General features: G+C 50.5%; 1 protein-coding gene across 2 annotated transcripts in view; it reads right to left on the reverse strand.

Annotated features, from left to right (window-relative positions):
• The window catches only part of CUX2 (cut like homeobox 2), a 63,527-nt gene extending 47,613 nt beyond the window's left edge, over positions 1–15,914 (reverse strand). For both annotated transcript variants that reach the window (XM_042034906.1, XM_042034905.1), the window contains exon 1: positions 15,774–15,914. The gene's annotated coding sequence lies outside the window, so the exon portion shown is untranslated. The remainder of the gene's footprint in view (positions 1–15,773) is intronic.
• Between the last annotated feature and the right edge of the window lie 358 nt (positions 15,915–16,272).

The following is a 16,272-nucleotide window of genomic DNA, read 5'->3' on the forward strand; positions in this document are numbered from 1 at the left end:
AGGGCTTAAAATACCTCCAGGCTTGGCCAGGGGATAATATAATAAATATCAACCTATAATGAATTACAGGTGAAAATTGGAGGGGAAAGAAGGCAAGGCCACATCCCATTCCCAGAGAAAGGATGGATGGGGGAGTGGGGAAACACTGCAGACCCCACCACAGCCCCGCTGGAGCTGTCCTGGATGAGGCCATGGGACAGGACTCGGCATCCCAGTGAAGACACCAAACCCCAGAGCACCCAAAAGGGCTGCCTGCCTCCCTCTTCCTCAAAAAAACCCCAAACTAGTAGCAGAAGTGGTTCTTTTTCACAAAACCCCATCACTTTTACGAAAAGAAGAATGCGTTTTCTCCAGAAAAGGCATTTCTGAAGATGGAAATTCTGGGGAAAAACAAATCCAAACATCTCCCAAAAGAGGCAATTTCTGTGGTTTTATTTTAGGAGGATTCTCTCCCTTTTATCATTCCCACTGTTGGCTTCACACCCACCTTACTTCACTGCTCAGCACCAGGACTGGTTTATAACATGACACAACAGCTCCACTATTCCATTATTATTATTTTTTTCTTATTTTTATTTTTAAAACTCTTAAGAGCAGCTGCTACTTAGCACCAATTGAAACCCCTTATCTCCCTTTCTGGATGAAAGGGGGGATCTGTTTGTTGTAATAAAACCAGTTTGCACCTAGATCAAAGCCTGCACTGTTTGCATCGTTGGGAAAGTGTTTGACACTCGTGTCAAAGTGTCAAACTCTTTCATTACCACGCAAAGAGGAGACACTTTGACTAGAGGAGATAAGATGTTTCCGTCAATCAGCATCCAGAAACAGCCTCCCTACGATGATTAAAAAAATATAAAATAACAAGGTGGTTTCAGCCACAGCATCCGAACAGCGGCGGTGCAGGGAAGAAATGGAGTAATAAATAATGGGATGAAAGCGAAGCTCAAGAGCAAGGCATGAGCATCCCACCATGCTCCTCCTGGGGTCACCAGCCAAGGGGGAATTCCACCTGATAAATGGGAAAAAGCAGGGAAAATAAAGAATCGTTGCCCAAAGGGAAGGGGACACTGGTGCCGGCTCATTCTGCCATCAGCCCGTGTCCAACATTTGAGGATGGAGTTTGGGGGATATATCCCTGCCCTCACAGGTGGGAAAAGATGAGTCAAGCCTGAGAAATGTCAGAAAGTCTAAAAACAACCCAATTCTCTGCCCACAGAAAATCCACATAGGAGCTGTTGGTGGTTGGAGAGGCTTTGGTGAAACATCCTGAAGATCTGTTGCTCCCTATTTCTGCTCACTCCTCCCTAATCCATCTCTTACAGTAACCCAGAGTTGGGGTCCACATGGTGACATGCAGGCCTTGGACACTCGTGCTTGGTGCCAGGAGGTGGCACATTGCCAGCAGTGTCATTGAGCTGTGCCAAAAGCAATAAACACCCTGAAAATGGGAGCTTCTTAAGGGTGGGTGCAATTAATGAGTTTGTTCGAGGGAAAACAGAGCTGGAAGCAGCATCCAGCAGTGGTGGAGATTAGAGAAAAGCCTGCTTGGACCAGCCACGTTGGAGCAGCCATACAGGAGCACTTCATCCATATGTAAATACTGCTACCAGAATTCCAGCACAGCTCCAGCCCCCAGAGCGATGAGAAGTTATCAGCTGAGCAAACTCTGCTTGTTTAATTTTCTGTTGCCTTCAGGCACATTCACCTCGCCCAAATGCTCTGCCTGGAGGAAGGAGACATTCCTCAGGCTCCCCCTCCCATAGGATCCACATGGATTCACAGGAGCAAGAGGAGACCGGCCTCATCCCACACTGAGGGTATTTCCCAGGTTAATTCAGGTTGAGCTCTGGGCTGGAGCGAGTGCAGATGCAGATCCTCTCCGCTGACCTCTTTGCAAACTCCTCCTGCAAAATTGGCTTTTAGCAAAGCCACTTATCACCTTAACCATCTATTGATTCCCTGACTCCTGGCCAGAGCTCTCAGGATCCAGCAGCACGGGCAGGAGGAGCCGAGGAACACGACAGCGAAGGACGGCACCAAAACATGGGGTCAAAAAGGAGGCTCGAGGAGACCTTCTGGCTCTCTATAACTCCCTGAGAGGAAAGAACAGCCAGGGTAGGGGTCAGGCTCTGCTCCCAGGGAACAAGGGACAAGAGGGAGCTGCTCCAAGTTGTGCCAGAGGAGATTCAGATTGGATATTTGGGAAAACTCTTTCACTGAAAGGGTGGTCAGATACTGGAACAGGATGCCCAGAGCAGGGTCGGAACCACCATCCCTGGAAGTGCTCAGAAGGTGTGGCACCTGGGGACATGTGCTGGTGAACATGGTAGCATTGGGTTAATGGCTGAACTCGGTCTTTCCCAACCTTAGTGATCCCATGGCTCAATTCCATCACCGAGCTGGGACCTGCCCAATGCAGCGCAGCGCCAGGACCCCCATCCCACATGGCAGCTGCAAGGAGAATAAACAAACAACACCCTCCCCACCAGCATCCCTCCCCAGGGAATCATCCACGTGACACATGTGCCACCTAAACCCGACAGGGACAGCCAGGAGTGGCCGGGAGCAGCAGCACCAGGACGTGGCTGCAGCAGGAGCTCGCTGCCTCCCGCCTTTCCCAGCACTATCGATCTCCCAGCAGTTACAGCCGGTATAATTTTTTGCTTAGCTTCAAATACCTGGCGATCATGAATTCTTTGGCCACAAGGTTATAAAGCATTCTCTAAAACATGAGGAAAAGATTAAGCCTGCTTATAGTTAATAATATACTGTACACTGTCTATCAAGCTGGCTGTTTGCTATTGAGAGCCTACTATTAGACACTTATTTAAAAGGCCTTTCAAGGCTTCCCAAGAAAGTGCAGTTATGCATTTTTTTTCTGGCAAGAACTACTATAGATAAACATCAATTCACTCCTGCGGATCACAGTCGCAGTAAATAAATTTTTCAGGAAGCTAAGTTCCATACAAAGCCTCCTCAAAGCTCCCATTTCACACCACATCAATGTTTTGGCCTCTGAGAAAGAAAAAGCTCGAAGGTTGCTTTATCCACAGCTAAATTATCAATTGTGGCTGCTTAAGAAAAAAATAAAAAAGAGAGTGCTTCAATGAGAAATCGGAGTGGGAGGTGCACAGCACCTTGGCTAGGTGGTGATGCTGGGTGGAGACAAAATGGGGAAAGACAGGGATTTGCTGGGAATGGATCTGGACCCTCTATGATGGCGTTGGCAGCTCCAAAATCATTGCTGCGGCTCCGCATCACGATGGTGAGGAGGGAGCAACGAGCTCTGGGCCAGCTCAGCAGCCAAAGCCTGCACTCCGCTCTTTTACAGCTCTTGGAAGTGGCAGCCTGGGATTATCCATTATGAAGTGTGTCACCAAAAAAGCCCCACTCCGGTTGTAACCGTAACAGCCGCAGCTCCTTGGATCGCTCGCGGGGGTGGGATGGAGGGAGAGCTCAGCCCATGGATCCACAGCGTGCCAGGAGCACCAACCCAGCGGTCCAAAAGTGCTTTTCAAAGCAGCTTCCTGGGATTCAGCCATGGGATAGGAAAGAGGCACAGGAAAAGCGTCTCAGCTCACCCCTACTTAACGATGCCCTTGTAATTTTGGTGTCCCACGGCGTTGCCACCCGCTGCCCACTCAATAACACAGTCCTTGGGGGGCACATCCCAACCCTGAGCTCCAGGACCTGCTGGCACTGTGGGAGCCAGGGTCATGCTAATATCCAGGACACTCCATCTGCTCTTTAAATAAAGAGATGCTGGGCTCTGTCATTATGGTTTAATTATTAGCCTAAAAAAAGACCAAAAGGCAGAAACCCTTCCAGGCTCAGGTTATGCATCCTGGTGGGAAGGGGATTCTTCAATAAGAGAAGGGATGGGCAGAGAAGACCACTGCTGTCAAAAGGTAAATTTGTATGGTCCCCACAGTGAGACCTAATGAACCCAAACACCCTGTGGTGCCCAAAATTATTGCAGCATCATACTTGGCTAAATGGTTCAAAAAATCAAGGAGGAAAAAGGAGAGGATGGTGCGCAGGTCTTGGGAATTCCAGATCAAATCCATGCAGCTTTGGAGCAGCACATGGGGTTGTACCTGGGACTGGCTGGGGTACAAATTCATACACCCAAAATGAATCATAGAATAAAAAATGTTTTGGGTTGAAAGGGACCTTGAACATCATCTCTTTCCTCCTCCTGCCATGAGCACAGGGACCTTCCACTATCCCAGGTTGCTCCAAGCCCTGTATAATCTGGTCTTGTATACTTCCAGGGATGGGAACCCTGGAATAAACCCTGAGCTGCAGAGGAGCAGTCCCCTTGCATGGCCTCAAAGAGCAAAGGAAGCAGCAAAGCACCACTTCCAGCCCCACCTGTGCCATTTGCTCCCGCCGTGGCAGACCCAGCTCCCACAGGGCAGCGGAACCAGCCCTGGAGCTGCTTTGGGTCAATCCTGTCTGGAGCAATGATACTAAAACCCAGGGCCCATCAGCAATTCATTCACTCAGCTGCTAAACACAAGGACAATTTTTGGAGTTAATAAGTTACCAGAGGAGCCAAGAACTGGGCAAGTCCCCAGAGCAACTCCCACTGCCCTCATCAGGCACTGAACGCCATCATCCCCATCAACGCTTTCCAAGCACCCTTATTTAATAAAAACCACCCAGCAGCCCCTCTACTCTTTGCAAAACTGTTTTTCTTCCAACTTCTGTCAGAAAATAAGCAGCAGATGCTCAAGAGAAGAAGCACATTTTCCATCACTAAAATAAACTTAATTTGGAAGTCCTGAACTTGTGACACCCATTGCTCTCCTGCAAATAAACCCACCAGGGATGATCTAATTTGCATATTTAACCTTCTCACGGTGCTAATGATTTTAGGAGAGGCTGATACATCACCTGTGTCCGCTGAGAGCAAACACCCATTACCTGCAGAGTTATTTCCAGGTTGTAGGAATGAGCCCTTGGGATTATGGCGCTGTAATAACTCCGGGCACCGCAAAGCTCCAGAGGAAACCTTGGAGCGAGGCTGGTTGTGACCAAAGATCAGCAAACACAGAGCACATGAGTGCTCAGATGGGAGCTGGAATAGGCTGTGGCACCCAACAGCATCAGGAATCCATCTCCATGTTCACATCCCCATCTCCAGGATCCCCAGCACCAGCCAGAGGCCTCAGCACATTTCTCGCGATGCTTACATCACCACCTCATCAAATCAACAAAAAAACTACGTTTATAAATTCAGAAATGCTCCAGAAATTTTAAAGAAGAGGCCACACTTTCAAGAAAGAAATGAAGAAAACAAAAAAAAATCTACCAGGAGCAATTCCTCACCCCCAGCCACAATCCTAATTGATCCGAGAGAGAGTATTTATTTAGGTTAAGGAGACAGCCAGAAGGCACAAGTTTTAAAAGTAAAATCCCAAAGGGCTCAGGGCAAACCCATGCAAATTATCATCGCAATGAGTTCTTATCTATATCAATATCTGCCAGTGACAGAGTCCCCAGCCAGCCCCCACAGAGCCATCGTACCCTGGTGATGCTCTTCCCAACGCTACACTGATGAGACTTTTAGCTTTTCTGTTATTAAAAAACAGAATTTGATTTTCAGGGAGTCCTGTGATGGTGGTTGTTAAGCACTTGACTGGCTTCAAGCCAAAATTTTGACCCGGCGGATTCCAGTACAAAAACCTACTAATTTATTATTAAAAAATAATATTTATTTCCTGCATGTCTTTACAAAAAGACACACATGCAGTTTATCAAGATGCAGTGAAATATGTCAACTTTGGAATTTTCTAGTGCCCAAGTAATCAAAACCAAATAATTTAGAAAATAAATAAATAAAGCTTTTGCCCAGGTGCCCCACTCAGTATTTAACTTTCCATGGGGATCCAGCTCTTTTTAATGATGAAATCAAAAGATATTCCCTCAGAAACTTTACTCACAGGCAGGAATTCAACCGGGATATTTCTTCATCCCACCAGAGTTCATTCCCTGCTCTCCCACAAGCTCATCCTGGTGGCCTTCAGAGAGGGGAGCTCCACGCAGGATGCTCGGGAAGAGGTGAATGAAATACCCCCAGAATGTCAAATTTTCTGTGTAAGGTTTGGCGAGCGGTAAGTAAATGTTTTCCATCGATAACAAGATAGTTAAATCAAAGCTTCAGCGGGCCCTGAGCAGCAGCATGGATTTCCCACCCAATCAGTGGATGGATCAAATACCTGGCACGAGGCTGCAGATAATCCCAGCGATTTATTTTGGGGGAGCCAGGGCGAGGGAAGGCGGGGGGGAGGCTCCAGCCCCGGCGAGGATTTGCGTATTAGTAAAAACAAACAATCCTGTAAATAACGAGCCCCTCGTCCTGTCTCCACCACGCTCCTCTTATTGAGTGAGTCAGATGTTCTGCTGATTAAAAATTGATCCATTTCAAAATCTAATCAACAGAATAGGATTCTTTCATATGTTATCAAGGCAGATGCTGACAACAAAAACCAAACCTGTTATTAACCCATGAACCCCGATGACCTGAACCTGGCTGGGCTCTGCAACTGTAAATTATTCAGTAGTCCAAGAGCAATACCCGTAAGCCTGATGAATTTACGCCCCGACCGGAGCTGGTGGGGGTTAAAGCCAATATCACAGACCCGGGGGTCCCTGGGGACACGGTTCATGACACGCTGCCACTCTGTGTCATGCCTAGGAATACATTACTGGCATCTGCTCGCCTTCGCCTTGCAAATGTCTAGCCCCCTTTTTTTTTTTTTTTGGTAGGTTTTTTTTTGTGTGTTGTTTTTAAATGACTTTCCAGCTTCAGCACAGCCCTGGGGGGAGTGGAACCCCTCAGTCCTGCTGGTCTCTGCTCAAACCCTGTGTCACCACCGCCACGGAGCAAATGGTTTGTGTCCCTGCTTCAGCCACAGCCCAGCACTCGTCGTTCAGTGCCTCACTCAGCCATGAGGAACAGGAAAACTGGGGGGACAACTGGGATTTATCTTGATTTAACTCATTGTTTTTAAGCCCCATTGGCACCCCTGGCCCACGCTGCTCAACCCAGCATGGAGACATCGCCATGGGGTGATGCCACTGCTTGGTGGCATCTCACTTTGTGGGCTGGTGACAGTCCTACATGGTCACACCAGGGCACTCATGTACTGCTGGCTTGTCCCTCCCCAAAAACACCCAAAAGATGATGATGATGCAGAGAAACCCCGGCTCTGACACAGATTCCAACTAGGAATCACTGCCAGAGGCATCACCACAGCATCACTCGGTTCCCCAAGCCTCAAACCAACATCTTTCTCCAAGTTTTGGGGGAAAGCAGCAGTTTTAAGCATAGATTCTAAAGCTTTTTGAGGCAAAACCCCCTGCCCAGCACTGCTGAATCCTCTATTTCCTCCCCTGAGCTGCCCAGGTGCTGCCCCAGGCTGGCTGATCCGCCTGGCTGGAATCAGAATGGGAAAAAATTGGCGCCGCATAAACCAAGTTCAAAGATGACAGCTCTTCTCTTAAACAGTAATATATTTATAAGCGTAATGACTTTCTGACCTCTCCTTAAAGCCCAAATAACCCCTGGGGAGTCCCCTCAGACTGGCCACAATCGATCCTGGCTGGGCTGCAGCTCCCAGACAGTGGCACCTCCTGGGGCGGCTCCAGGCGGGAGGCAAGACCCCTCCTGCTCCCCCCAAAATTCCACCAGGTGCCAGCACCACGCTGGGGTTGTTCTGTTATTTAATAGTGAGGCCCCACCATCCTTCACCCCACAACCGCAGGGGGAGCCCAGCTGCCACCATAAGGCTAAAACAGCCAAATATTGGCCTTTTTTCTCTATATTAAATCCAAAAGTGCTTTAAAAACTACACAGAGCACTGCTGGCAGTGCCCACAGGGATGCTCCTGGACACTCTGGAAGGGAAGCCCAGGCTCTTCCCCAGCAGGGATTTTGGAGCACTGTGCCCTTCCTGGCATGCTGGAGTCACAGCCCATTCCTGCAGCCCCAATGTCAGTGCACAGACGTCACCTCCATCAATTCTGGATCCAAAGAGGACTAAAAAACCAGCAGAAACAGAGCAGTTTTATCCTTTTTAAAAGCCTGCCTGGATAAAGACTCCTGGCTGGACATCCCCACAGCCAGAGCAGGTGGGTTCCCCCTGCTTTGGGATCCCTGGATCAAACCCTGGCAGCTGCATCCCCACATCCCTCCTTGTGCATGGCCCAGCCTGCACGGATCCCCCCAGCACTTCAGCATCCTTACAGGGATGTGCCCACGGATACCAGAGTGATTCAGACATGGAGAGCACAGCAGGGTTTTGTCTCTTAATAAACCAGATTTTCTATAAAATTCCATCATACCACAAGGCAAAACGGGCAGCAAGTCTTGGAGGAGGAACTGAGGGATACATCCAGTCTGGAGCAGCCCCATCCTGGCCCAGCCAGAGATCCATGCCCACAATCTGCAGGGGTACACAGGAACAGCTGCTGGTTTGCCTCACCATCCTCCTCCTCCTGGCCGGGGCAGCCCAGCTCACCCAGCACCAACCTCGGCTCCCTCCTCCCCATCCCATAATCACACTTGCGCAAAGCCGCTGCCGTACATAAGGAAAAGAGGAAACATCCTTGGAGAGCCTCACAATCAGACAATTTTTAAGATCATGGAGCATTAAACCATTCCCAATAGGGTTTACTAATCAAACAGCCAAATCCTTCATAACCAACCAATCCCTACAGAGCAATTAAATCCTTCCCCTTTAAAACACTTGGCACGCCGTCTGGGGAGAAAAAGAAAAATTTGCAAAATTCATTTGATAAATTACCCAGGGAAAAGAAAGAAGTGAATCAAGCTTTGTTCTTTTCATTTTTTTTAATTATGGAATTCACAATGCCTGAATAATGTTTAATAAGAACTATGAAAATTCCTAACAGTATTACAACACAACACAAAAGAATTAACCTGGTTACCGTGAAAAATTGCATATTTAATTAAGAACAGAGAGTTCAAAACTATCCAGAGATTTCAAAAGTACCGTTGCCTAAGGGGCTAAATTACACGCTCGCAGTGCTGCTAACAGGGCTGGAGCGCGCAATCATTACCCAAGTGTCCCCATTAAGTGACAATGGGTAGATGACATCAAATTCATTTCAAAAGCAACAGGAATTGAAGCGTTCGCTTGGGTAGTGGAAAGGAAAGCGACTATCCTGCTGGTATAAACCAGACCCCTTGTTGATAAAGGCAATAATTAAAGAATAATGTTAATTAGCTGTTTTTATTTGAAGGAAAAGTGCGGTGGCAGGAGACGCTGCCTCAGCGGCGTGTGCCGAGCGGAGAGCGGAGCCGGCAGAGCCGGACACGAGCTGGAGCCGTGCCCAGGGCACAGCCCCGCCGCCCCGGGCACCCGCCAGCTCTCGGCTCTGCCAGGAATGGGACTGGGAGGAGTTTGGATGGGTTGGCATCAACAGAGCACAGCCCCGCTCTGGTGCCAGAGGAAGGGAATGGGAGCGGCGCGGCCACAGCATCCCACTCCATCCCATCCCAACAAATGTGACATCAGCAGCCACTCGTGGGGAGAGACCCCCGCAGACTCACAGAGCCATGGAGTGTGCTGAGCTGGAAACAGCCGAAAGGATCGGAGTCCAACCTCTGCCCCTGCATAGGCACTCCAACAATCCCACCCTGGCAGCGCTGTCCAAACGCTCCTGGAGCTCTGGCAGCCTTGGGGCCGTGCCCGAACAGCCTTTTCCTGATATCCAACCTAGCCCTCCCCTGGATGCAGCTTACCCCCACCATCCCGAGGGAGAGCTACAGCACAGGGGTCTCCACCAGCCTGTCTCCTGGAGGGCACCATTCTCCACTGACCCCATCCCAGCCGCCGTGCTGGGCATCACAGGGGGCTTTTAGCCCAACCTGTGCCCCCACAGAGCCCACGGCTTCTCCCTCAGTCAAGAAACTGGGGGGACGAGAGGGGTAATAATGACCCAGCTCCCAGGGCTGCAGCAATGTTTGTGCAGCGCTCCCAGAGCCGCAGACGGAGGCAGCTCTCCCCGTCAGCGTGATTAATAAGGAATAAATGTCCTCTGCAGCCAGGCTGAGCAATAACACCCCGGCTCTGCTCCGTGCTTACAGCACACATTACAAGCCCTGCTGCCAGCGCAGGTAATACTTTATTATGTTATCCCGGTGGAAGAAAACAAAGGATGCTCGAGGTCCTGACTTTGGTGTAAAACCACGGGAGCGTTACCAAAGGCAACGGCGGCATGCTCGGAGCGCTGACGTACGGCACAGCTCCCACCAGAGGGACATTTATCCGGGGTTCAAATTGGTTATTTACTTTTTTGGGGATCTGTGTTGCAGGAGGAATGGCTGGCACAGGCACATGCCAGGAGTTAAATATTAAATTGGCCCCGCTCTCGCTTAAATCACAGCAAAGTCAGTGCTCAGGGGTGCTGGGGCAGCTTTGGGGAAATCACTTAGTGCTGCACCAAAGTAGTCAAAAAAATAATTAAACAGCAAGGCCACGTTAAAGAATAAAAGGCACTGAATCCATTTTGGGAGGAGGTGTCAGCACATCCAGGGAAGCTCAGCTTAAAAAAGCCACCAGTGGTGGGAATATTGAATATTGCAAAGCAGGAGTCAGGCAGGCACAGCCAAAATAATTCACATTAAATACAGAGATGAGGTTGAAGGAGCCCATCATCACACACTGCCCTTCTGATGGGGATCCTGCCTGAAAAACTGGGCTGAGCAGTTATTGCCTCCCGTCACCCTCCATCCTGAGCTGGGACTTGTGGGCACTGGATGTGGCTGACTTGGCAAGCTCTGCTGGAGCTCTTCCTGCAGAGATGCCCCCGAGGACCCTCTGGATGGGCAAACAGTCCACCTTTCCCCAGAGAAACTCAATGCTCAGCCCTGCGCTCCCACCCACTGAGCCCTGAGACATGGGCTGAGGCACCCACGGCCCCTATTCACCCCAAACCCTCACCCAGCACCAGAGCCAAGCCAGGAGAGGGGGAATCACATCCTGAAAGGGATCTCCAGCAAGCCAGAGCCAGCACATGGCCAAATCCTGCTTCCCACATTGTGCTGTCTTGGAAATACAGAACAAAAGCTGCAGGAAAACGTGCACCACAAAAAAAAAAAAAAGAAGGTTATTAAAGAAAACTCAGTCACAGATCCTGTTGCAACACACAGGAAAAAGTGTTACGAAAGGGGAAAACTTTTTAATAAAGTCTGCAAGTATATATTCCTCCTTTATCAACCTCAAGATTTATTGACCCGAGGAGCCATATTGACTGAATAAATCTTGATAATGACCCCAGCAGAAGTCAATACCTGCTTATTATCTCCCAAGTTGGGGAATTACATCTTTCGGTAATAGGAGCAGGATGGTACAAAATGTTCTGAGAAACTTCACCCGGGCTTTTGGGGTGGGGAATGGATGTCTCTAATGTGCCTTTTCCTGTCCCGGAGGGAATGTGCTACACCATGAGCTGCAGCGTGGGTTCTGTCTCCAGGTCTGGTGCGGGGGGAGTACACACCCATCGCTTCCAAATCCTAAATAAATCCCATTTCAAGGCATGCTGAGGAGCAGGATGCTGCAGCTCAGCCTCCCTCCCTGCAAACAATGGCCTTGCAATTTCAATTTGCTGTGTTGTGGAGGCAGCTCCCAGGATAATTCCCCGAAATTTGGGATGTAGGAATTCCTGCAGCCAGGGATGTGGCGCCATGATTACACCAGCACCCAAGGGAGGAGGGGAGAAGCACCAGTGCCATCCCTTGGGACATGCAGCCACCTCTGGGAACCCAAATACATCGATTTTCTCCAGCCAGCAAAACTAGGAGTGGAAAATAGGGGAGCAGAGCTGCCCTTGGAGCCCCCAAACCCACAGGTAAGCAAAGCCTCCTGCACATAAAGATGATGCTTCTTTTGCCAACAGCCAGCTTCCCATTCAGCAGAGAAAACAGGAGCCCTGGGACCAGCACACACAACACTTTGCCTGTGTTTTTATTCCAGGTCTCTGCAGACAGCAAGAAAAATTAACTGAAGGGAGCAGCTCTGTGCCAACATATGGAGGGAGATGCATGGCGAGTTCCGCAGGCTCTGCTGAGGTTTTCTAGTTAAGCAAGTGCCTCCTGAAGGACTGGCGGGCTGGGAGTGCACTGCCTCCTAATCTGCTCGTAAATAATAATTGGCATCACCCAGGGCTTTAATATTCTGCTCCACCCGCGGCGCAGGAGCCGTGCCCAGCCCTGCCAAACCCATGCCGAGGTGATGCCGCAGCCCTGGCACTCCTGGGAGCAGCTCCCTGCTCCCCATCCCGTGGGGCATCTACACAAGAGGCACCCCATGGCCCCCACCCCTCACCACTGTCCCCCATTTCAGCGGGCACAGCAACCCTGAGCACTCCACTCTGTCCCCACACCCCTCTCCAAGCTGGAACACCCACCAGGAGAGGGCTGGGCTTGTGCTCGTCCCTGCAGTCCCACAAAAATCAAATTATATTTCCATCCCTGTCCCCTCTCTGCCTCTTGGTCACAATCCCTCTCTTCCCCTCCTTTTTTCCAAGGCCACAGAGACAATCCACTAAACTGGATCAGGAGGCCAGCATGTACATCTCTAATGGGCTGCAGCACGCACACAATTAATTAATGGATTTATTAATTAGGGAAGAAGTCACTCTCCAGGCTGGAATTGGGGTCACCAGTTTCTAAAGTGAGAACTGTGGTGCTAAAGATAAACTCTCATTTTCTGCAGCTCTTCTTGTCTGGCAGCATCTCAATTATTCAGCCAGAAAAAAAAAATTAAAAGAAAAAAAATCAGATTTCACTTCAGGAACTTCACAGTCTGACTTTCTGGCAATGCTCAATCCTGACCCCAGAGCAGGTGGGACCAGAAACATGGCCCATCTCCTCTTCCCTGCACATATAAATTGGAAATAGTAGAAATATCAGGTATTAATGAAGGATTTGTGGGGGTGGGATGGATGTGGCACCTCAGGCTGTCCCAAGCAGGGAGCTGCGGTGGAGGCACAGAGGAAGGGGACACCATGAGGTGACAATAACAGTGACATTCTGAATGCTCCAGACACCGAGGTTTGAACTTGTTGATGTTGGAGCATCAGCATTTCAGTGACCAGTTCAGCTGGACCTCCTTGGGGCACATGGAAGGAGCATTTCCAGCTGCCGTAGCCCTCGATCCCTAAGGAAACAGAGCTCCTGCGTGAAGGACAGAGGCGTCACCTGTGTCCCCACCAACAGGGCACAGCCTTGCAGGAGACAGCAGAGAATCCACCTGAAGAGCTCTGGTCACTGGGAAGCTCCCAGGAGGAGCACACAACCATCAGACAACAGCCAAGCCAACCATGAGACAGACATCTGCCGAGGCCCCAGCTCCGTCAGTGCCACTGCGCCCAAATTCAGATTAATTGTTCAGACCAGATGATTCCGCAGCCAATGCTCCCCACGCCCCACTGCACCGGGAGCAGCTGGAGCCACTGGAAAGCACAAACTGCATTCCCAACCTCACAGGACTTCTCAGCCAGCCCCGGGCACTGCCTGCACTTCCATAAACCCAGAGATTTCAGCTTGGAAAGAAAAATCCCTGCAAGACAGGGGCACCCAGAGCCCCCTTGGGCTCCCCCCACTTTTGCTTGGGCACAGTGGCCACAGCCACCATCCCAGCCTCCAGCAGGGATGGAAGGTGTTGGGTGCTGGAGATGCTGGAGGAAACTGGAATGTCCCACCAGTCTCCCCATAAGAGCCCTAAAAACACAGAGCACCCTGAGCATTTGCAGAGGTGAAGCTCCCCCAGTCACAGCCCCAGAAGTGCCTTGGCCTCCCCCCAGGGTTATCCTGCTGCTCCACAAGAATGCAGTTAAGTTTATTAGTCCAAGCTCCAGGAATGAAGCTCCAGCCAAGAGGACTGATAGCTTATTTACTGCTGTCGTCTATATAAAGCAGAATTTTGACACATTGTTAAATGATGCACATTTAGATAAGTCAAGCTGTCATATCATTTAATGGATGTCTAAACTCCCTCTGTAGCTGATATGTAAAATTTATGCACTCCAGAATATCAGAAGGTTATAATATTTTAATCACATCCACAGTTGTGGATTTTTAATTTTTTTTTTTTACCTCCTTCTCCCCTAAACTTTAAACAGCAAAAACACTTCATCAACCAGACCACGCACCGAGGCTCCTGGCTCTCCACCATCCGGCAGAGCCGCCGAAGTTTCTGCCCAACTCCAGCACGCGGAGAGAGAGCATTTGCATTCCGGGAAATAAACCCAAGAACATTTTATTTGACGAGAACCAAAGGCTTGGAGCCGTGTAGCCAGAGCTCATCTGCATAATGAGATGTGAAGACATTTATAAAAGATGGCTTTAATCGCTCTGGCTCGCCGTTGTATTTATTACCCCAAATCAGCAGCTCGCAACTCTTTGCCCATTTTTTGCCGTTTTAATGCAGAACGGGTTGGATTGGAGCAGCACCCGGCACGCAGAGCATTCCATAAATCCATACGGTGCTGACCAGAACGCAATAAACCCCGAGCAAATTAAACCCCAAAACCCCCATGAAGGTATGAATCCCGCTCTGACTATCACACACAAGAAAGCTGTAAAAAAATACTGCATTAGTAATGTACACAATAAACCAATCTCATAACCCGGTGAAATACATCTGGTATTATCTTTGATAGAATTTTATCTCTTCTCATTTCCGCGACTCTCTGCCGTAAAAGGGCTCAGCGTCGTTTCGATCCGAGCGCTGCCGAGTGGCACATTATCCCTGTGTTTTCCATATGCCCACCATTCATCAGGGCGGCTCAAACTCTGCCATTCCCGGCCAGCCCCAGGCCACCAGAGCTGCTCAGACACATCCATTAAAAAGGAAGGGAAAAAAAAAAAAAAAAACGGGGGGGGGGGAAGCTCTTGGAAGAATAATAAATGGATTACTTGCCTTCCTTTTTTTTTCCTTCCCCCTCTTGTTTTCTTTTTTTTTTTTTTTTTTTTTAATGGAGGGCATTAGGCCAAGCTGGCACAAGGTCACCTTTCCCAACGTGATCCCGGCGAGGCGGCAGAACTGCTGCCTGGACAGAAGTCAATCGCTGCTGCTCCCTCTCCAGCTCCGCACCCAGCCACAGGCACCGGCCAGGCGGAACGGCGGGGAAGGAAGCAGAGCCGCCACCTTCCAGCCCACCTCTCCCTCCGGCAAAGTTCGCCCCCGACAGACCCACGGCAAAGTAGCTGCCAATATTTATCTTTAAATAAAGGTTCTGCGCGCACCCAGGAAAAGTCATTAGCGCGATTTAGCGAGGAACGCTTTTGTATCCGAAGCGCTTAGAGCCGTAATCCCTTCCCGGCCACAATGCCAGAACTGAGCAGTCATGGCAAACCCACCGGCCGAGGTACCTGCGGTACTTTTCGGGTCGCGTAGCGCAGATGCAGCACGTAATCTGCTTAAAAGCCAAAATGTATTAATGCTGGAACTGTTGATCCAGTACCGGAGCCCCATAAATCGCATTTCAATTTGTTTACTCTCCTCCGAAGCATGCTGCATTTTAAACTCCGGAATATCCTACGGGGATAAACCCATTTAATATCCGTGGAAATGCGCGTTTCGGTTGTTGTAGCGGCTCCAGGTTGGGTTTCATCCCATTATGTCGGGAGAGCCATTGTGTTAATTATCCACCTCCTATTTAAGGTGCGCATTTAAGGTCACAAACTGTCAGCAGCCCCTGGCAACCTTCCCCCGCACACGGTAACAAAGGACTTACCGGGAATTTCACAGACCGAGGGTACCACGGTGGGATACGGCGGCCGTGACCTGCCCGGAGCCACAAAGGAGCTGCCTCCCCCCCGCCGCCTCCATCCCCGGTCCGAGCGGCACCGCCTGGTACCGACCGCCTTCCCGGCGCTCAGGGCTGGCCGAGCCCCCGCACCGGCCCCGCGCACCGGCCCTGGATAACAATGGGAGGGCGGCGGGGCTCCGGGCAGCCCCGCTCCGCCATCCCCGCATCCATCACCGCAACCGCGCGGCTCTGCCCGCCCCGAGAGCGCCGGGGGATGCGGGGACCGAGCCGCTCCCGCTGCGGGCGGCTCCGGGGACACTTCGCAGCCCGCGGGCACCTGCGGCTCCGCTCGGCGGGCGGGGACCGCCAGAAACTTGGCGGGGCGGCGCGGGGGGGCCGCGCTCCCCGCAACTTCATCCCGCGCAACTTCCCTCCCTCCTCTTCCTCCCTCCCTCCCGCCGGGGCGGAGCGGCGGCCGCCCCCC

This window comes from Corvus kubaryi, unplaced genomic scaffold (genome assembly GCF_017639235.1).
Source record: "Corvus kubaryi isolate FWS band 111438036 unplaced genomic scaffold, C.kubaryi_AGA036_p1.0 37382, whole genome shotgun sequence".
Taxonomy (NCBI): Eukaryota; Metazoa; Chordata; class Aves; order Passeriformes; family Corvidae; genus Corvus; species Corvus kubaryi.